Source organism: Equus przewalskii, chromosome 13, assembly GCF_037783145.1.
Source record: "Equus przewalskii isolate Varuska chromosome 13, EquPr2, whole genome shotgun sequence".
In the NCBI taxonomy this organism is placed as follows: Eukaryota; Metazoa; Chordata; class Mammalia; order Perissodactyla; family Equidae; genus Equus; species Equus przewalskii.
The window spans coordinates 9648345-9671128 of record NC_091843.1 but is presented as its reverse complement, the minus strand read 5'-3'; the positions used below and the strand labels follow the sequence as shown (position 1 = coordinate 9671128).

Below are 22784 nucleotides of genomic sequence, written 5' to 3'. Positions count from 1 at the left end.
CCTCCATAAATGACAATTCCTTTCACAGGGCTTTTTCCTTTCTTTCTTAATAAGAGATGGGATAACAGAGGTTCAAGACTATATTTTCTAGTGAGGTGCAGAATGCCATTACTCTGGGCTATTAATTGAGGACAGAGTTATCAGCCAAGCAGATGGGAGAATTGATATCCTTGTGTGGACACTGAAGAGCCCATCAGAAGATGCGTCCCCATGCCTGCGGAGTGAGCTGCAAGTCTTTGGATTTCCAGTGTGTTCATACCTGCGGGCTTTTGCTTGAGCCCTTCCCTCCCCCACTGCCTCCTTTCTTCTGCTAAACAGTCCAGGTCTCTGAACTCAGCTCAGGTGTCCCATTGCCCAGGAAAAATAACCTCTCCTGGGCTCCTCTCTGCCCTGCTCTCCTGGGTTCACCACTGCCATAGCCCCAGCACACGCAGTCTATGAGTAAATCTCATCTTGCCTCTCTACCCCCTCTCCCCACACCACTGTGGGCTTCCCCAGGGCAGGACCCAGGTCTGGATTGTCTTGTGTCCTCCACATTGCACCCATCTCAGCCTGGCTCTCTAGGATGTATGTGGGATGGAGGTGTTTGTTGGTTTTCTGTATAAAAGCGATACATGCTTATTGTAGAAGATCCAGATAATAGAATTGCTCTAAATAACCCCATCCCCTAACCCCAATGCCTTTTGCAGAAGAAACCACAGTTTGGTGAGTATCTTGGCAAATGTCTGCGGAAGAGTTGGCCAACTTTCCCACAATGGATGGCTGCCCACCTCTCTTTAGAGATGAGAGTAGTTTACTCGACTCCCTCTTTTATGGCTCAGGGAGGAAGGGAGTCTCCAAGAGACTAGCTGCCATGGTTAGAAGTGGCCCAGCTGCGATTTGAAGTCTGTTCTGATGGAGAACCTCCGCTCACCATGCCACCCTGCCAGTCCGCCCACAGCCAGGGCAGGAATCCAGACAGAAGCAGGGACGAAGCAGGCCTGGCCCTGCCCCACCCAGGGCAGGGTGCTCCCGCCTCCTTCCTCCCGCTCCTCCACCCTGAGGCCTCTCTCTGCGTCCCTGCTTCTCCCTCTATATCTGGCTTTCCCCAGAACCCACTCATTTATCACTTTTTGATGAGCTCCGCCAGGCAGGCCAGGTCAGGAAATTTCTTGGTGTTCGTTTTAATAAAACTTAATTATTAAGACAGCCTCACAAGTCATAATACATTTAGTGGTTCATTTTTCACTTCTCCGTTGGAGGCCTCCTGGCAGCCAGGTGGGAGGAGAGGAGGCTGCGGGGCGGGAAGTGTCAGAGCCTTTCTGGCCCTGCAGGAGCTGGAGTGGGGGTGGGGGGGGAGAAGGTCCCTGACCTTTTTTATTTCTTTGCCAGCCCACCTCCTTTACTCTTCACACCCAAGAGGTGGGGCAGAAAGAGCATCAGACATGGAATCTTAGGCGATTTAGGATTAAGTCTTGCTTCAGTTAACGGACTTCCAGACAGATCTCAAGGGACGTATACTGTCTCTCTGGGCCTCAACTTTCTCATCTGCAAAATGGAAATAGTTTCAACCCAAACCTGACCGGGCCATTGTGAGTCAGAAGTAAGGTCTTGGAATGAGAGGCATCCTCAGGCTGATGGAGGCCAGACTGCAGGTGTGGAAGCTGACCATGGTGGCACCCGCCCCCAGCAGCCTGTGTGGCTAAGGAACCAAGTGAAATTGGGGGTCCCCACAAGTCACAGCGATAGCTGACGTTTATTAAGTGTTTTGTATATTCCAGGCCCTGTGCCAAGGGCTTTATGTGCACAAGCTCGCTGAATTTTCACACCAGCCCTAACTGTTACTAGGATTGTAAAGTTGGTATTAGTATTATCCCTATTGTACAGATGGGAAAACTGAGGCACAGGGAGGCAAAAGCAATGTGTCCAAAGTTACAAAGCTAGTCAATGGTGGAGCCAGGAGAGTCCCCTTTCTTACCAATGAGGTCAACGCCCTGGGAGAAATCAGGGAGGGGCCAGGAGTTTTTACAATCAGGGCGACCTCACGCCCTGAGGCAGAGGTTCAGCTGAGCACCAGGGGCCCTGGCAGCTCAGTGTGGGGGATGTGGGCACCTGTGGTGCTTACAGGTGAGATGGATTCAACTCTTGACACTTCATCCACAAATCCCATGATAGCAACATGGTCCCGCATCTTTCCCAATTCTTTGTTCCCAGCCCCACATCGGGGTGAACAAGGAGACAGGGAGGTGTTGGTACAGCTGACCCAGGGCTGGGATGTGGCGTATTAATTTTGAAAATAATTACAGGACATAGGTCCAGAAGGAGAGAAGCCAGCTTCCATTTTTGAGCACCTATTTAGTGCCAGCCTGTCCTGCTGGATGCTTTACATACGTCATTTCTGATTCTCACAAGACTCCTCCGTGGTCAGCGGTATTATCTCTGTTTTGCTGATGGAGAAACCGAGGCTCAGAGAGCATAAATGACTTGCCCAAGGTCACACAACCAGGTGATAGTGGTGCTGAAGGTCAAACCCAGCTCTGACCGACCTCAAAGCCTTTCTCCTTCACATTCATTCCAGCACCATATTGACCACCTACTGTGTGCGAGGCACTGGCCAAAGTGCTGTTTGAACATGTCTTCACTAGCAGGTCTGCTCACTTCTCTCCCGGAAGAGGAGGGTCTCTGCAGGGATGGGCTCCCCGCTTCCCGTCTCAGACCCAGAGAGGCGGTCTCCCACGCTGCCGTCCAGGAATAAGCAGGAAGCTTTTCTTAGGTTTTTCTAAGTTAAGGGCTCTCGCTGCTGGTAAGACAAGGAAACAGAGGAGATAAAAATAACAAAACAAAAGGAGAAAGTCACAAAGTTACAAGAAGTCTCAAAATATCTTTCTGTTCTGTGTACTTCTCCTAACACAAGTGGGACAAGGGCCCCTTTGGGGAGTTCTAACCGCAGAGTTCCAAGGGCCCTAAAAGAACGCTGGAACAGACATCGATTATCTACCCCACTTCCGTTTTCTCCCTCCCACTCCTCCTACTTCCTTGCTAATAGAACCTGTTTTGTTCAGGAGTCCACCCCCGAGGGAAGCTGACCCTATACCCAGCTCGGGGCAAAATCCTAAAGGATCCATATCCCATCTTTTCAGTGATAGGTTTAAAGGTGTCGTGTGGCTCGTGTTTTCTGTGGTCAAGGAGATGAGTTCCTGATCACTGGGATGGTTGTGGTTTAAACCTGTTTCTAATTTGCAGTTCCAAAATTTTCGACACTTGTATCTTTGATTAATTACAGTAACAGAAGATGACATATCAGAGAGCAGAGCGGCCCTGTCGATTCCCGCAGGAGCCAACAGATTCTGTTTCTCTACATTCTGACATAACTGTCTTACTGTCATATGTTAGATGGAGACTTCTCTTCTGTTCCAATCACTCTGGGCTTTTCTCCCTCCTCACGGCTAATTCATAAAAGACAAACTGTTGATAAACAGAATGAGTAGAAAAGATTCATGTATAGCTTTAAAAAATAGCTACGTTACAATTTGTCTTGAATTTTGACCTTTCAATAATGTCTTATTTCTAAGTTACAGTTTTGGGATAGTGATATGACTCACTGAAATGCTTACTAGCCTGAAATGCTTTATTGTAAAGCAAATTTCAGTAAACAAAATAAGCTGTTTCTGCTGACTTCTGCTTTGGAGATTCGTTCTCAGGGAACAGCAATATTATCCCACAAGCTAACACAGTACTCCCTACTATGCAGCAAAGAGTCTCAAATTCCTCAGATTCAGGAAAAATGAAAATATCCTCACCATGTCCTGGCAGCAATGCTCAACATAAATTACAAAGCACAAAGACAGTTTTGAAATGCAAAATATTTTATTATCAATGGCCGTCCCTTGGGCCCAGAGATGAAGACGTTTCCTATGTTACCAGAAATGTGAATTCATGCTGGTATTTTATGCCTGTTGGAAAATAAATATTTCTTTTTACAAGTCTAAGATATAACCACCTTCGAAAGACATTTATTTCATGGGTTGGCTCTTAACTATTTACCTAATATGCTGGTTTGCAGTCATTAGTAGCTATCAGTCACTGTCCAATCATTGAACAAATGTGTTTGAGTGTTGCTGTGTGCAGGCCCTCAGCAGGCCACTGGAAAGATAGAGATGAGCCCAGCATGGCTCTGTTCTCAGAGTTCACATCTTCAAAGACTTGCAATTAATATTCGCAATAGAGTATGGGAAAAACTCCAATAAGCATGCATTCAAGGAGGAGGGAACAAGTCAACTTTTGGTGGGGAAGGGTCAGGGAGGGCTTCCTAGAAGAAGAGTCCTCCGGGTGGAGCTTGGGTCATCATGCCTCCTGGAGGTTTGGAGCAGTGGGCTGAACCCAGGTCACCTGCATCCTGAAGCTGCTGAAGACATGGCCAGAAAGGCAGCAGGGGTTAAATGATCAAGGTCTGGGCAGGTAACAATGGCGGCTTTATCCAAATAGACTTTACAGTAGCTGTCATAAAGTTTGGTGGCATGATGGCCATAAAGATATCACAGACACAGGCAGAGGCTGTGAGTTCCTCTCATTTGACTCCTTCAGTGGACTAGGAGATGCAGCGGCACGAGAGGTGGGAGGAAAGCTTCTCTGGCCTTCAAGTCCCATGAGGGTACCTGTTGATGACAGTCTTGATGAGGGTGTGAATCCTTCAGGCCTGTGGGATGCTCCCTCCACCGTCCTCAGGAGGATGTCTTACCTCCTGGGCACTCATGACGACCTTGGGAACTCCAGTCTCAGCCCTTGCCTGACAGTTTAGTGCAAGACGGTGCAACTCCAAGGCCAGTTTCCCATGCACAGTTTCCCAGAATCCATGTCCCTACCAAGCCCGGTTGGTTTTCCATTGTCAGAACAAATGCCTGCATTTCCGAGATTCTAGGTAAGAATTTTGGCATCTTGAGTTCCTTTTAAATAGGACACACTTCTAAGCTCTAAAGTGAAAAAGAAAAAGTTCTTGTGAGGCGGTAGCTCTCCAGATTACGGTTCAGTGGGACTTTCAAGGTGCTTAGGTGAATACAAATGACCCAGACAGCTGAATACGCCTTGCAGACGAAACAGTGATATGCGTCTGAGTTTCATGCATGACTCTCCAGGCAGTTAGTAAAATTTAAAGGAAAACAACAGGCCAGCAATGTTTTCAGGGCATTTGTCCCTAAATGTCTCAGTCCCGTATTCTTTGGACTTTGAAAAGGAGGATTGCAAGTAATCTGTCACAGAAGCATCAAACCAGAGGAATCCAAAAATGTGTGGTGCTGCCACACAGCGGGCAGGCCTCCCGGGAGGACCCCTCTCCCTTGGCTGCTAAGAGAGCCTGGCTTGTTGCCTGGGGGCATTTTGAAGAAGTCACCAGCTAGAGGCACTGAGCAGGCTATGGTCTATTGTTACCTATATGATAAAATACTGCTTTTATGGGTTAAAAAATAATAATAATAATAATACCAGAGTGCTGGGGAAAAAGAAATGAATTTCAGGTGAGGGGAGCAGGGGCGTGGGGTGGGCGCTGGCAGAAAACACTGGAGGCATTTGGGTGAGAAGTTAGGGCCCCCGCCCAAAAGACCCCTCTCACCTTCTGCATAGGACCTGGAAAAGCTCCATTCAAGCAATTCCTGTGGATTTGATTTCTCCGTTTCTAAGAATCTCCACATTAAAATGCAAGCATAGCATGGCACACCCCAAGGCAAAAATAGTCATCGGCCCTCTGTTCTTCGTGCAGCTCCGTAAGGATAGTATCTCGTTTTTCGGCCCGCTCAGCGGCTCTGAAATTTTGGTTGTGATGCATTGATAGGTCCCTCAGTGCCTGTGGGACATTTGTCACTGGCAGGAACACGCACGCCGATTTGCGCTGTGTTGAATGTTCAACTTCCCAACCTTATGAATCTATTAAACGATTTTTCTCTTGACATTCAAACACTATTTGCATATTTGATAAACGAAAACTTATTAAAAATCGAACAAATTAGAATTTCTCAAACTTATAAGCGTTGGTTACAAAATTATTTAACCACACTCTCCAAAACTTTTCATTAAAACTGTAAGTTTAATTTATCCAAAGAGCCTGAAGTCAGCAATCCCAAAAGTCCTGTGCACCCCAATGTTTATTGCAGCACTGTTTACAATAGCCAAGACGTGGAAGCAACCTAAGTGCCCATCGACAGACGAATGGATAAAGAAGATGTGGTACATATATACAATGGAATACTACTCAGCTGCAAATCATTCCATTTGCAATAACATGGATGGACCTTGAGAGAATTATGTTAAGTGAAATAAGCCAGCGAGAGAAAGATCATCTGTGTATGACTCCACTCATATGAGGAATTTAAAACTATGGACCAAGAACAGTTTAGTGGATACCAGGGGAAAGGTGGGGTGGGGGGTGGGCACAAAGGGTGAAGTGGTGCACCTACAACACGACTGACAAACATTAATGTACAACTGAAATTTCACAAGATTGTAACCTATCAATAACTCAATTAAAAAAAAAACAAAACTGTAAGTTTGATGCGTCACTCTCCTAAACGCTTTAAATACCTGAAAAGTCAGCCAAAATGCACACAAAACATCACGAGGATTGAAAAATAGATACTTATAATTACCCTTAAACTGGTTACAAAAGTATAAAGATCATAGGCATATATGTCAGATTTTGCATTATTTTATACTCATACTTTCCCAGAGTTAATTTCTTTAGAATTACTACAATAGTTTCTTAGGCTTAGGATAAAAAAGAAAAAAGATCCAATTTCCCCCAGGATTATAGACGTCTTCCAGAACCGAAAAAAAAATAATATTATCTCGGGCCAGCAGTTTTGGAGTTACTCATTCTTATTTGGGACCTCAATAGGGTCCTCCAACGTTACTATACTTCTTATAACACATTATTAAATGTGGCCTCACTAAGAATTTGAAAGTCCACTCCTTTCACAGAGATCTTCTTTTCTGCGACCAGAGGGTTTTCCTAAAGTGAAGTGTTTCATCTCCTAGGAAACCGGGGATCGAAAATCAGCAGTTTGCTGTCTTCATGAAGACATTTGGCCAATTCAGCATCTCCTACCACATTATCGGTTCCCTCTTATTGTCGTGCATGACTACTGATTTCTATTTTTTCCCCAAGACTATTAGATGTATTCAAAATCCACTCTTTCCTCCTTACAACGATAGAGAAAAGTACCTGTCTGCTTAATAAACCAACATATATTTAATAGAAAAAGTAAATCACTCATACATAAGATAAGGCAGCTATTGAAAATAATATAAAATGGAACTGTATCAAGTTCACCCTTTTTGTACAATTTATATCAACTTTTCTCTTTCGAGCTTCATTAGGAACTTATGGCCCTTCGCAGATTCCATGGGTTTTAATTAATTATAGATATCAGTCTCATTTGATACTCAAATTGTCAGAGCTTGACAGGTGCAAGCCTCTCTAATCCAGTGACATTCTAGGGAGCATCCTTGCTTTCTCACCACAAAAGGAACTTCCTTCCTGCCTGAGGCTACCCTCCAAAGAGCCCTGGCTCCTTCCAGTGGAGAAAAGTGTTCGAGATACAGCCCAGGCCTCAGGGCACGAGGGAGCATTGGTGGTTGGATGTAAATGCTGCTTTGCTGTGGTCACTTTCAGTGGCAGAGGTGGGAAAATATTTACTTCAGGTTGAGGAGTTCACATTAGTGATTCTAATTTAACTTTAGCTTTGCTCAATTATGTTATTCTCGTATAAAAATTCCAAATATATTTTCTCAATGGCATACTGAACAGTTCAACCTCTCGCGCAAGTTGTAAATTGTACCTCGTTTTTCTTTTGTTTGACCTTTATAAAACCCTAGATGTTTCTCCTTCACCTGCAGTCGGTTGATTGTAAAATGTAGGAGTGAGGTCAGGTCCGCTGTAGCAAAGGTCTACATCCAACTGTTTCTAAAGAGGCTTATTTATATGAGATTTATTACCATCACAGAAAGAAACTTTGAGGATAACCCTACCCACCTTCTACAACGATAGCTATTTAGGGTTCATTTTGTAGCGGAAAGAAGGGCCTAATCCATGGTGGGCTCTTTTCTGAGGGGTCCCCATGGTCATATCTGAAATACAATTGCCACTTCTTGCCTCTGAGCCCTTATTTAGGAGTCTTATTCTTTGTTTACATAGATAGGAAAGCGAAATTTTGAAGCCCAGTCCTTTTTCGGCTGCTAAGGCGTTTCGCTTCACTCCAACATGGTTGGCAGAATGTTGGCTGTGGTTATGCTTTGCAATCTATATCTTCCACCAAGCATGACATATTGGCACTCCCTCTAGCAGCGGGGTATGAGGCCAATTGAGAAATAGGACACAGTAATACTTTTAAAAGAGTTGTTAGCAGGAAAAGACACTGTCTGTTTGGAATCCACTCTGAGCAAAGATCCACCAACTAGAGAAAGCAAGACCCTTCCTGTGTAACCCCGTTAATCTTCCCCCGGCATTGCCCCACCTGCTGTAACTCTGGTCAAGTCCATGTACTTTTCCCAGGGTTCAAGGAAGGGTGGATTTTTAGTGGGGATTAGTCAATGTTTGTTAGTAAGAAGAGCAACAGAACCAGGTGTACGTGATGTTGGTGTTTTGAGGAACCACGCCCCCTACCAAGAGCCATAGCCCCCAGAGATTCTGATGTAATTTGTCTTTGTGATATTTTAAAGGCCTCCAGAATCCCGACAGAATTATGGAAGACTTTACCTGGTGTGCTGTGGGAGTCAAGCAACGTCCACGGCTAAGCCTGTTAGAGAGAGAGAGCGAGAGAGGAGCGGTAGAGGGAGACGGAGAGAGAGATTTATTAACTCCCCAATTATAACAGCTTCCAAAGTCCTCTTCCACCTGGCCCCCACCCAGCCAGCCCTGGTCACCTTGACAGCCACGTGTTCGAGATATTTATCAAGAGAAGCATTTTGCTACTGCTGTCCCGGTCCCTTTGTCCTGAGTTTTATCTGGTCTTACAGAATTTCAAATAGCCCATAACTAGATTCCATGTGTCCCCTGGCAGACTTAAGCCTAAAATCTAAATTTAAAATACCAGATGGGAGAAATAGCCTTTGTTCACTTTTGTCTGCTCTGGTCTTGTTTCCAAGGATGAATGGGGTCAGAAGCCGGTCTCCTGCCTGTAAATCTGGACACTGTGGGCAGTGCGAGAGCTCATTTGCAGGCTGTCGAGCCAGGTGTTTATTCAGAGCTTCACTTACCCAGACTCACAAATGACAGGTGGTTGTGGGGTGGGAGCCACTTGGGCTGTGGTGGGAACAACCCAGGGTGACCCAAGGCCGGGGGCCTTCTGACTAAAAGGATAAAAGCCAAAATCTCGGCCCCAGGAGGAAAAGCAACTGTCGCACTTTCTTGTGACCATCTCTGGGGTATGGCCCAGATCTGCATGAGGTAAGCTTCCGAGGCCCTGTAAAATGGGCTGAACCAGTGTCTCCATTTTAAGACCTCCTCTCCCGTCTGCCACAGTCCCTTTCGCTTCCCTTTCTTTAAAGTCATCAACCTTGTTTTACGGATTTAGCATGCAGGGGAGAGTACATATCACTGACAACTCAGGCGAGTGTCCGTCTGTGGTGATGTGCAGGGCCGCAAGGTTCTGGAGTGATGGCTAGGATGCTTCTGGAATAAGGCAGTCTTGGGTGAAATCCACACTCTTCCTCTTTCTACTTTGTCTCTCAAGTCAGCTACTACCTGTCTCTGAGCTTCACCTTCCTAATTTGCAAAAGGATTGTAAAAAGTACTCCGTGGAATGAAAACTCAGCATCAGTAGATTCCAAAATAGGCCCATTTGTGTCCATTCATTCTGTAAGTGTTTCTTGAGAGGGTACCACGATGCTGAGGACACAACACAGAGCCAAGGCCATCACCATCCGTACTCTCAGGGAGCTTTCAGTCTACTGGGCATCATGAGAATACCTCACCAACATGTATCATATCACGACTCTGGGAAACGCCATCAAGTAGAGGGAGGTGGTACAAAGCATGCAATGGGGGTTGAGCTATGACCGGAAGGAAGATTAGGTATTTTCCACCCCCTCGCTCTGCTTCCAAGAGAAACAGGAAGCTCCTAAACAAGTTCTCTGGTCCCTCGGTGGGATTCAGCCTAAAGGAGGCAACAGGGAAGCAGTCACTTCAAGCCATCCACAGACATGTCAGCGAAATCCCACCATCACTGGCCTGCCTTCCTGGTCGTTTGAATTAACATCAGCCCTGACTGGATCGACAAACTCACTCATCCAAGTCTCTCCTTCCACAAATAGTCACCCTTTCTAGGCTCATCCCCGCTGTCCCTGTGGCCTTTTGAAGGTGAACTCATGCTGAGCATTCTGCCTCGGATCCCCAGGGGTTGTGGCAGCAGGATGAGTCACCTCCACAAATATAGTGCGTTTCCCCAGGGGGCGGCGGTGGGTGGAAGCATGTGTAGAGCGCACTCTGCTTTAATAGATCATTTAGAGCATGTCATATATCTGTGAGCGAAAACAAGCCAGCCAGCACTCGGCCCGCCTTGAGCCTTGGCTGGGGAGTCCCAGCCTGCGCACCCCTCTGCCCCGCGTGTCTGGGGGAGGCTGGCGAGAACCGGGAGGCCACAGAGTCTCCTTCCTGCCCCATCTCTCCTCCAAGGTGCTCCTTCTCTCTCGCTCCGTCTCTGAGTGTCTCTCCCTCTCCCCCTCTTCTCTCCTTCCCCTTCTCTCTGTCTCTCCTTCCTTCATTCCATCTCTCTGTTCTGCATCTGTCTACCTGTTTCTCCTCTTCTTTCTCTTGTCATCTTTTCCTCTTCTCTTTCTCTCAGTCTCTTTTTCTCTATGCCTCTCCTTCTTTCTCTCTCCCTCCTGCCCTTTCTGGCCCTCCCTCTCTCTCCTCCGTCCTTCCCTCCCTTTACCTGCCTCTCTCAAATCTCTCTCAGTGGGATCTTCTCTCTAGCTGTCTCCTCTGTCTCCACCCGCTGTCTGCACTCCCTTCCTCTCTCCTTCTCTCAGTCTCCTTTTCCATCCATCCCCCTGGCTCTGGCTCTCTTTCCTGCTTCCTCCATGTCTTCTTCCATTTGCAACCCACCCCGCATCTCCAGTCATACCCAGTGGGGGACAGGGCTGACTCTCCACACCCCTGCATAGCTCCTGGCCTGGGCGGGGCCTCTGGCCTTGGGCCTAGAAAAGAATCTCATCCTCCTCCCAGCTGGTGGCTTTGTTCCTCCCTCACCACATCTCCCCAACTCAAGGGGCCCAGCTCTGGGCCCAGGGTCTGAACAAAGAAGGTGGCTGATGGCCCAGAGCTGAGCCCCGTGGGTCAACAGCACCCACCACACACACCACCTTCAGGGCCATGTGGGATTTGCAGGGAATATTCTGGGCACCACCTCCAGGAATCTTTGAAGGAGCTGGGGCAGGTCTGAGTCTCCTCAGGCCCCGCCCTTCATTCCCTTCCCTAAGGGGCTGACGAGAGGCGGCTGCTGAGGACACAGCCTCAGATGAAGGTGGGCAGCTTCCAGGCTGCCGCTGGACCTGGCCTGTGAAAGAGGAGACAGCAGGGAGCCCAAAGATAGAACAACTGAGTCGTGTCCCAGGACCCACATCTTTGCCTCAGGCTCCTCCTCAGATCATGACTGGTCACAATTTAATTGAAAACTGACTAGACAAGGTCCCCTGGGTCATTCTTCTAGACTCAGCATCATTGTCAAGACTGGAGACCATCCCTGAAGGAAGGAAGAACAGAGCCCTTGGAATATGTCAGACCCTGGGCCAGGCTTTGTTTCATGTGGCTTCTCATTTACTCCTAAGAAGCCTAGAAGGTGGGTACAATGGCCTGCCCCAAACTGATGAGACTGTTGTGTTTCAGAGAGGCTAAGTGACTCGACCAAGGCCACACAGCTGGAAGCTTCAGGTCCCTGTCCAGCTCCAATCCTCCCACTAAATAGCTCTGTTCCCTGGCAACAGGCAGTCTATGGTACTGACACAGCCAGAGGTAGGGGCAATGTCACTGCTGGAATGAAGACCCAGTAATTTGGTTCAGTGAACATCAGGCTGCTGCTCCCATTTGTTGGCTGCCTGCCCTGTGCACTCCCGCTGACCTCCCTGCCAGCACCAGCTCCCCATTTTTTCCACCAGCAGCACCCTGACTCTGCTTCCCAGATACCACCCAACTGCAGGAAGGACAGAGGAGGGGTCTCACCTTCCCAGTTTAAGAGTTGGGCACAGGACTCAAGCATGGCCAGTCGGCTTCTCTTTCCAGAGACTGTGCTTTTTGAGCAGAGTAAGCTAGAACAAAAAACCTGTGGCAATTGATCTCTCCTGAATGAATCCTACTCGTGAGTTCTTGTTGCCAAGACTTCTGTTAACTGCCTTGGTCCCTCGCAGTTCCTGGATTAGGATGTTAAGCATTTTCCAGGTGTGTGAGCTCCCAAACTCTTCTCATAATTTCTTCTTTTTGCTGAAGTTGGCCAGTTGTCAGTTTCTGTTGCTCGCAACCAAAAATAACCCTAATTAACATATCACTACCCTGCAGGCAACAGGGAGCTGTAGCATGATAATCGATGCCACCCACCACAGGGCCTGCCTTAGCCTGCCCCAACCAGCTTGCTCTTGTCCATGCCTGCCACGCTGAGCTGTCTCGCTCCACCCCGAGTGTCCCACACTGGTTCATGCCTGTGCATCAGTATTTCATGGTTTTGCTATCATTTATTGAATCAGCCCCCTACTAACAAACTTTGTGTGTGTGTGTGTGTGCGTGTGTGAGAGAGAGAGAGGAGGATTCGCCCTGAGCTACATCTCTTGCCAGTCTTCCTCTTTTTGCCTGAGGAAGATAGTTGCTGAGTTAACATCTGTGCCAAGCTTCCTCTATTTTTTGTATGTGGAACACCACCACAGCATGGCTTGATGAGTGATCCACAGGTCCATGCCCAGGATCCGAACCTGTAAACCCTGGGCTGCCAAGGGGAGTGTGAGACCCTAACCACTACACCACCAGGCCAGCCCCAAACATTTTTAAATTGAGATGTAATTCATCTATTAGTCAGGATTCTCCAGGGAAACAGAACCAATAGGATGTGTATATGTGGAGAGAGAGAGAAAGAGAGTGATTTATTGTAAGGAATTCGTGCAGATGACTGTGAGAGCTGGCGAGTCTGAAATCTGCAGGGGAGGCTGGAGACTCAGGAAAGAGAGAGTTCCAAGGCAGTCTGGAGGTGGAATTCCCTCTTCCCAGGGACCTCATTCTTTAACAACCTTCAACTGATTGAATGAGACCCACCAACATTACAGAGGGTAATCTGCTTTACTCACAGTCTCCTGATTTAAATATTAATCTCATCTAAAAAATGCCTTCAGCAACATCTAGACTGGCATTTGACCAAACAACTGGGCACCATGGCCTAGCCACATTGGCATGTAAATTTAACCATCGAAATTCACGTACCATAAAATTAGCCTTTTTAAACCACAATTCAGTAGTTTTTAGCATATTCACAAAGTTGCTCAACTATCACTTCTATCTAATCACAGAACATGCCATCTCCCCGGACGGAAACGCTGACCCTTTAGCAGTCACTCTGCAGTCCTCCCTCCCCCAGCTCCCGGCAGCAGCTACGTGCTCTTACATTCTGCACATGCTGGTTCACCTTCCTTCTCCCCCACCTTTGCCTGCACAGTAAATTTCTATTCGATGCTCAAAAGCCAGCCCTTCTGAAATCTCTTCCTTGATTCCCGCCTCCCTGAGACACCTCATCCCACTCACGGTGAGTTAATCGCTTCATCTTCTGTGGTCCCCAGCAGAAGCTGTTCAGGCCTCCTGGCAGAGCCTTCAGCGGAAAATATTAAAATTGTCTGCTAACTTGTTTCTCTTTATCACCAGAGGAGGGATTATTATGAGGGATTATTAAACTGTGGCCAGGGATTTCAGGAGTTCTTGAAATTGACCCATAATTTACCCATTTGCGTGTGTGTGTGTGTGTGTGTCTGTTGGAGGAGAGGGTCCACAGATTCCATTAGCTTTTCTTTTCTTTTTTTTTTTTTTTTCTGCCTTATCTCCCCAAACCCCCCGTACACAGTTGTATATTCTAGTTGTAGGTCCTTCTAGTTGTGGCATGTGGGACGCCGCCTCAACGTGGCCTGACGAGCGGTGCCCTGTCCGCGCCCAGAATCCAAACCCTGGGCTGCCGCAGCAGAGTGTGCGAACTTAACCACTCGGCCAGGGAGCCAGCCCCCTCCATTAGCTTTTCAAACGTCTCCCAGAAAGTCAGGAGCATGACAGTAGGCAGAGCTTCTCAAGGGCACAGACACACTTTACTGGTTCCTCCGCAGCCTTGGGCCTGGTGCACAGTAGGAGGTTTACGAGCCGTGCCTGAGCTGTGAATGAATAACATCCAGGAAAAGGTCCTTTCCTTCAAGGGTTTTCCATCATCATTCTCTGTGGAGCAGTTAAAAAACAAAACCAAAATACATATAGCTAAGCGTCAGGGGAGGAGGGTAGACATGTAAGCGCACACTCGTTCATTCATCCATCCACTCATTCATCCACCCATCCATTCACAATTTACTTTAGGCACCTACAAGGAGCCACGCTCAGTGCCAGGTATTCAGTGCCCAGAGAAGCAAACAGTCACTGTGAGTACCCGGGGCCTCTGGATGTAGAAGGCAGCGATGTGGTAAAATCAGGGAAGGCTTTCTGGGGGAGATGCGACATGAGTGAAGCCAGGAGCGAGGAATAGGATTTGGACAGATGGAACAGAGACCTGGGAAGGGTGCCCTGAGTATGTGTGTTGGGGGACATGGTTATGAGCAGATCCCAGGCCGACCAAGGACCTGGATAAGGGAGAGGATTCACACACCACCACTCCCTGCAGCCCAGAGAGGACTGTCTGAGCCTGCGGGAGGTGATGTGCAGGGAAGCCGGGTCTGCGCCCTGCCGGGCCTGTCTATGATGAGGTGTGTAGTGGAATGACTGAGCTGGAGCACAGAGCCGAGCTGAGCGGATGAGAATACTGACCCTGAGCCCAGCTGGGCACCGAGCAAAAGGTGGATTTCATTAGTGTTGAGAGAAAGGATATGCCTGCTCCCCAGGAGGCTGGCGGGCAGGAGGCTGGCCAGGCAGGGAGGCTGACCCCGTGGCCCCTTAGTGGTGATAGAGGAGCCTGGGAGGCTGCCGGCACTAAAGGAAGCGGGAAGGAGAACAGGACTCCATTCATTACCTCGGCACTTAGCCGGAAAGATGGAGAACGGCTGCCAGAAACAGGCAGAAGTGCCCCTCGAGAGAGGAGAAGCCAAGCTACAGGAAGTCAAGACTGCGCCGTTGTGGGCAGAGAAGGAATGAGTGTCTGCCGGCTGACAGGCGCTGGGCCAGCGCAGACGGGGGTGCTGACCTGGGCTGACAGCCTCCTGCAGGAGGGCCCCAGGGCAGGGGCTGACCACTCTAACGTCCCTCAGGGCCCTGTGAAGGCCTCAGAGCCACCCCAACCCCTACCCTCTCTCCATGTTGCCCAACCCTCTCCTCTTCAACCCCTGCCCTCTGGGTTTCCAAACACACCCACAGCAAAGGCAGCTCTGAGCAGACCGCTGTTAAGAAGATCATGGCATTGTTTGGGGCAGGGACTCTGCCCACAACTGTGCTTGGTTTTGCAGTTTGAAGGCTAACCATCAATCCCACTTGTTTCCTGTGGACCACTTGAGAAATAGGGAGACATGTTGAATGTGAGTGAAGGTACTTCCTTTGTAATTGCTGGGAGCCACATTGGAGGATGGAGCCCGAACCCAAATTGTATGCCCAGTGTCTAGCCTCAGAAAGTGAACTTAGCCACCAGGGCCCAAGCAGAGAGCAGGTGATCTCCCACATGTCCCTCTCCCCCCACAGCCATGCAGGCGGGCCCTGGGACGTCTGCCACGTGCAGGGCATGAGCTGAGACCCGTAAGCCAGCAACTCTAAGAAGGGCTGAGCTACAGATCTGAGGGTCATTTGCCAATCCCCAAATGAGATCATCTCCACCTTCCTCGATGAAACAGGAGTGAGAAAGGATAGCAGTTTCTCTCCAGTACTTTTTGGGTCAATGCTGGGAGCAGAAATGTTTTTTCCTTATGCTTGGCACTTCCTAAGTATTTTTTAATCAATTCCTCACTGTGACTGCTTGCGGTAGGTGATGGGCCATTCCACTTATGGGGATAGGGAAGTGCAAAGAGATTAAGGGACGAGGCCCTGAAGTGGCAGGCCGGGGTTCTACACAGCACCTCGACCCAGAGGCCTGGCCTCTCTTCTCCACGACACATGGTCCCCCAGCGATCAACACACCAAGCTCTGCAAAGAGTTTAAATAGAGACAGCCAGCAAGCCATGAGAAGTGCTGTGTGACATAGTTTGAGTTGCTTAAGCTTTCTGTTCTTGCTCTTCAAGTGCAAAGTGAAGGCATTCAAAGCAATCTATATTCACGGTAAACCGGCTTTGTCCAGAGGCCTCTAGGGCATTGAGAGTTGGATAAGCCATGTCCTTGACCCAGCTGACACCTCTCACGTCCTCCCACTCACCTCCTTAAAATTCTCCTATGGGGTGGGATGCAGGCGGATGGGACAACTATAAAGGGGGAGCACGAGGGAGCTGCTTTGTGGTAATGGAACAGTTTGGTACCTTGACTGTGGTGGTAGTTATGCCAATGTACACGTGATGGAACGGCATAGAAACACATACACACACAGATGCACGCACAAGTGAGTGCCTGTAAAACTGGTAAAATCTGAACACAGTCTGGGGATGGTACCGATGTCAGTCCCCTGGTTTGGGTATTGGCCTATAGTTACATAAGGTGACACCATTGGGGGTCACTGGATGAGGGTACACAGGACCTTTCTGTATTATTTTTGCAACTTCTTGTGGGTCTATAATCTTTTCAAAATAAAAAAGTGAAAAACAAATTCTCCTGCAGCCTCTCATTGCTCTTAGAATGAAATCCAAACTCTGCAGCGAGGACCACAGACCCTGTGCAGCCTGGCCTCCGGCCTTCTCTGGGATCCCTCCCCTGCTCTGTGCGGCCCAGCCCCACCGCCCTTCTCTCTGGGCCTCAAGCCCACCTATCACACTCCCTCTGCAGGGCCTTGGCCTTGCTGTTTCCTTCAACTCAAGCTCTCTCACTCCAAGTCCTAAGCATGAGTAATTCCTGCATATCATTCAAATTTCAGAATAAATCTCCCTTTCTAATCAAGGCCTTCTGTCTCAGGTTGACCCCGCCAGCTTTTCCATGGGGAGCCCATCTAGTGTCCTCACAGTGCCCACCATCATCAGACATGACCTTATGTTGGTCTGCTTATCTAGTGAGCTCTGTCCTGACCTCCCCTCCCTATGAGAATAGAAGCTCCAGAGGGCAGGAAAAATGTCCATCTTGGTCACTGGTGTATCCTGATACCTACAACAGGGATAGGTATGTGAAGATGGGTACTGAAAAGTAATTAATGGTAGATGGATGGATGGATGGATAAATTGATGGATGGATGGACGGACGGATGAATGAATGAATAGACAGATGGACGGATGGACGGACAGATGGATGGGTGGATGGATGCATCACACAAGATAGCACTTGAGCAGAGGTAAAGAGAAAGTCACCTAGTGCAGAGGTTCTCTGCCAGGACTCATACCATTATTTAAACACACCCCCATCTCCCTGATTGACTGAAGACCCTAGGCTACTCTCCTAGTCCCATCTCTCACCCCTCCAGTTAGTTCAAGTCTCCCATTGCCTTATTTCCTCCTCATCACTAAACTACTACATGTGGCTCAGGATACAATATCAGTCATTTATACTTTAGTCTAAATTCCAGATCAGTACCACCTTCCTCCAGACATTTGTAATTTAAACTTTATTTGATATTACTTCATCTTGAGGGAATTTCAGTAAAAGAGAGGAAGATACATTTTGGGACAGAGGCGTCTTCCTGTGTCCCTGTTGTTGTGCCTCATAGGAAGCCAAGAGTAACTTTGGACCTGGTTCTGGAGGGGAGGTTGTGACAGTTAAGAAGAAATTTGGCATCTTAAAATATGCAAGACCCTTTCTGCAGCCCTGGGTTACAGTCTCAGCTCTGTTGCTTTTTCCCTGTGTGTCCCTGAGCAAACCTCTTTTCCTCCCTGGGCCACCTGTAAAATGAGGGCCCAGCCATATGGCATATAAAGTCCTCTCTAGCTTTGAGTAGTGTAACTCTAAGAGATACCTTGTTTTCCGGGGAGAATCTCTCTGAGTTTTTGAGATGATGCGCCTTCAGAATCAAAGCCTGGGGTGCAGGTCAGGCCCCTCAGCTCCCCCCCACCCTCCCTGCAGCCATTCAGTTTCCACTGTAGAAAGTACCTGTATTCCCCAGCAGCGTGAGCTCCGCGTCCCACCTGGGAGCTTAGCTTGGGACGCTCAGGGCTTCGTGTGGCTCCGGCAGCTTGCATGAAGCATTCTTGGGCAAAGCATTCCATTCCTTGCTTCCTGGAGTATTAAGAGTAAGTGCTCTTCATTTTAGCAGACATTGGTGAGACTAGCTCTGGGCATGGTAAAATGCTAGATCAGTTTGCACCTAGAAGCCAGGAAATTTCCATCCCTTGGCATCTTTAGGAAGATCCGATTGTTTCTGGATGACTCAGTCACTCACTTCATCATCTGTCACAGGTTTTATCAAGTCAAGCCACCCATGGTGCCTGGACCTATTTTCTCAAAGTTCGTCCAGCTGCAGGTTTGGGAAATCCATAAATGGGGTTGGTGAGGCATTGTTGCTCTGCCCTTTGGGGCACGACTGTGACTCCACAGGTTAAAGAGGAGGTCCCCAAACAAAGCCATGTGTTTACAGTGGTGTTTGGCTGGCAAATTCCTATTCGTCTTTTAAGACCCAGCGCCAGCATCTCCTCTTTTGAAAAGCCCTGACTGCCCTCCACTACTCTTCTTCCCCAGGTCAAATTTGATGTCTCTCCTCTGAGCTGGTGTGGCCTCGGAGCTGACTGCCATAGGCCCATTCCTTATCTTCCAGAAGTTTATGTGCCACTGTTCCCACAGGACTAGAAGCTTTCTGAGGGCCAGGACCAGCCCACCTTACTTCTCTCTGCATCTCTGGCACCATCACGGGACAGGGGGCAGAGCAAGGGCTAGTGGATGCTGGCTACATCATTGGAGCACTGGAGAGCAGATTCTCAGGCGGGCAGCGTGGGAACCCGGCGAGGAGCCCCTCTGGCCTGCAGCCTCCCTCAGCATCCTCTAACTCAGAGCCTTGGTTCCTGGCAAACTGCATCCAGTGCTCATCACACACCAGGCTTGATGCTCATCTGCATAGCATCCTCCATTCAGAACAGCCCTGAGTCGTGGGCACGAATACTAATGTACCATGCAAATGCCAGCCCAGGGAAAGAGAGCCCTGGACTGTCAATTAGCTCCTCCAGCACTGGCTGGAGTGCCCAACCCCCTCGCTCACTAGGGGCCAGCCCAGTGCAAGAAGGGACAACAGAAACAGAAACCATCTTGAAGTGCCACTGTTGTCAAGGCAGTGTCTCGTGGTGGCTCAGGAAGGGAGCCTCCACACAGTGAGGGGGAGGGGAGGGCCAGCCTGGCCTCTCAGGAAGGGGGATTCTAGGGGTGCTTGGGAAGAAGGCCAGTGTCCCTGATCTTGGAGGTGTTGCATCAGCCCTCCCCTCCACCCCACCACCTGTGTGCTAGGCCTCCTGGGTGCCAGCTTTGGTGCACATGTCCCATGTGCCAAGACAAAGGCTCTTCGCAGCCTCTTTCCTCTGACCTGGGGCAGTCACCCCAGGAGGGGGACAAGTGGAGGGCTCTCCATCACTTTGCCTCTTCTTCCTGGCGCTGCTCTGTTTCCTCCCACTTCCTTCCCTTCCCTTCTCCACTCCCTCCACTGGGTGGGTAAAGGCTTGGGCTTTGAAGACAGACAGAGCTGGCTTCAAACCTTCACTCTAGGCTCACTCCAGCTTTGTGGCCTTGGGCAAATCACATCACTTCTTTGGACCTCAGTTTGCTAATCTGTAAAATGGAAAAGAGGGCAGTACCTGCCGTAGAGGTTTGTGAGGATCATTTTATGAGTAGCTAAGAATTTCAGGCAACTTCCTTTGGTGTACCAGAAACGTTACTTTGCATGTTTCTTTAAGCGCTGAACTTAAATTCTTTTTTTTTTTTTATTGAGTTATTGATAGGTTACAATCTTGTGAAATTTCAGTTGTACATTAATGTTTGTCAGTCGTGTTGTAGGTGCACCACTTCACCCTTTGTGCCCACCCCCCACCCCACCTTTCCCCTGGTATCCACTAAACTGTTCTTGGTCCATAGTTTTAAATTCCTCATATGAGTGGAGTCATACACAGATGATCTTTCTCTCGCTGGCTTATTTCACTTAACATAATTCTCTCAAGGTCCATCCATGTTATTGCAAATGGAATGATTTTGTTCTGTTTTGCAGCTGAGTAGTATTCCATTGTATATATGTACCACATCTTCTTTATCCATTCGTCTGTTGCTGGACACTTAGGTTGCTTCCACGTCTTGGCTATTGTAAACAGGGCTGCAATAAACATTGCCGTGCACAGGACTTTTGGGATTGCTGACTTCAAGCTCTTTGGATAAATACCCAGTAGTGGGATGGCTGGATCGTATGGTAGTTCTATTTTTAGTTTTTTGAGGAATCTCCATACTGTTTTCCATAGTGGCTGCACCAGTTTGCATTCCCACCAGCAGTGTATGAGGGTAAGCGCTGAACTTAAATTCTATTCCAAGTTCCCATTCTTCTTGGGGGGCAGAAATGAAATCTCAAAAAACTCAGAATGCCCCATCCCCCCAGCATTGCCTGAATATTCTGGGGGCTTATGAAGCATTGAGGTGCGGGGTGGGCTCGACCTCTGGAGTGCAGCCTATCACCTCTCCAGGCAGGCAGCCTCCAGATGTCCTGGCTCCTGTGCATTCTGTGGTCACTGTGCCATCCAGGTCACAGCTGGGGCTCCCCAGCCTAGAACCAAGGTTTGCTGGCTCTCTGGGGCTTTCTGGGCCATGCCCCTCCTGGGTGCAGGGACAAGATTTTTCTCCTTGCCAGACTCGGCCAGGAGATTCTGGTCAGAGCTCTACTCCTAGAAAAGATAGACAGGCTAGTGGAGAGTGCAACATTCCTGCCACATAGAGGGCTGGCGGGGTTAGGAGGGGCACTGAGGGCTGTGTCCACTCTCCCAGCTCTACTTAGGAAAGGGGCAGGATCTCCTCGGCCCCCAGATTCCCCCAAAGTCTGGGGCTTCAGTGCTGAACAGTGCTCCCTGAAGTGGGTCAGACACAAACCCCTCTCCAGCTCTCTCTCTGAGCCCGTGTTCTTCCAGGTGTTTGATCTTAAGCCAGCGCCTTTGTAAGTCAAAATCCAAGAAGGTGACCCCATTGTCTCTGTGGCATCTTTGCCCCAGGCAGTGAATGCCACAGGTCTCAGATGCATGCATGCAGGGCAGGGTACACGGTCACAGGAAAAAACAGAAGAAACATCTATTGATACCTTGTAGTTTTAAGTTGTCCCATTTCTGCAGCCCTGTCTCAGAGTCAGCCCTCAGCATGATGGCAACCACCACCCGTTCCCCCTTCCTGCCCTCCGCCCTCCTGCTCCGGGTGTCTTCCCACTGCAGGCTCCCTTTGTGGCAGCAGTGGTGCACTGGTGTGGGAGCCTGTGCTGACAGGCTCAGTGGGCCGTGCAGGACCAGGGGCACACTCACGGCTGGCATTATTACTAATCAGCACACAGATCGGCCGCTGTTCCCTCTTCCCATCCCTGCTTGCTCCCTCCAGGGTCTTTGGTCTGTAGAAGTGACGGAGGGAAAACAGACCCTGAGTGCAGCCCTGCAGGGACTACGGGTATGGGTGAGAGCAGCACCTGCCACTCAGAGGGCCAGGACTCACACCTCCCCTCTGCTCTGTCCCTCGGCTCCCAGAAGCCACACCACGCCTGCGCTTACGAGTCCCCAGTGAACTGCTACCTCCCCAGAGAAATAGCGCTGGAAGAAATCAGTTGCAACAGCAGCAGGAAGACGTGGGGCTAGATGGGGAGTGTGGGCTCTGGAGTCAGATCATCTAAGTTTAAGGCCACCTCCACCACTTAATTGCTGAGTGGCTTTGGACAGATCACTTAACCTCTCTGTGCTTTGGTTGCTTCATATATAGAATGGGGGATAATGAGAGTATCTGCATTAGGGATATTGAAATGATTAAGTAGATCAGGCACAAGACTGGCACATAGAAAGAACTCCATGAAAGGCGGCTACCATTGTTAACGTAGTTATTATATAACCTAAGGAGAATAAAGGAGAGGACTGAACACGACTGATTCCTGGACATTTACCCAGGGAGGTCATAGATCTATATTTTGCACACACTTTAGAAAGACAGGAAAGTCTTCCCCTGGTTTCTGTCCCCATTGTCCCAGCCATTTCAGCACCACCTGTCCATCCTGCCACGCTGTGAAGGCAATTGTCCAGGGCCACCCCACCGCACCTCAGCCCCGCTCTGCCCCTGGCTTTTGCTTTCACTCCCTCCAGCCCCATCCCTTTCTCTCCACCCTGACCTTTGCCCTCCTAAGCTGACCTAGGCCCCTGACCTCTCTGAGTCCAAACTTTGATTTCTCCGCAGGACTTTGGGTGGGACTGCCCAGCCTGGCCAGAGTCAGAGGTTGGTTTCCTCAGTTGCAGGGCTGGAGAGGTCATGCCCGCTGTTTTTTCGTGAAGTCTGCAGTCGTAGAGTGAGTTGTTCATCTGCCCTTTGCCCCTTAGACTGTGACCTCCTGAGCCAGTGAGCATAAACT

The 22784-nt window shown here is 49.0% G+C and overlaps 1 protein-coding gene across 1 annotated transcript in view; it reads left to right on the top strand.

The window, feature by feature from the left end:
- KCNIP1 (potassium voltage-gated channel interacting protein 1) overlaps positions 1-22784 on the top strand; it is a 344476-nt gene that overhangs the window by 102886 nt on the left and 218806 nt on the right. The gene's annotated exons all lie outside the window — the stretch shown is intronic.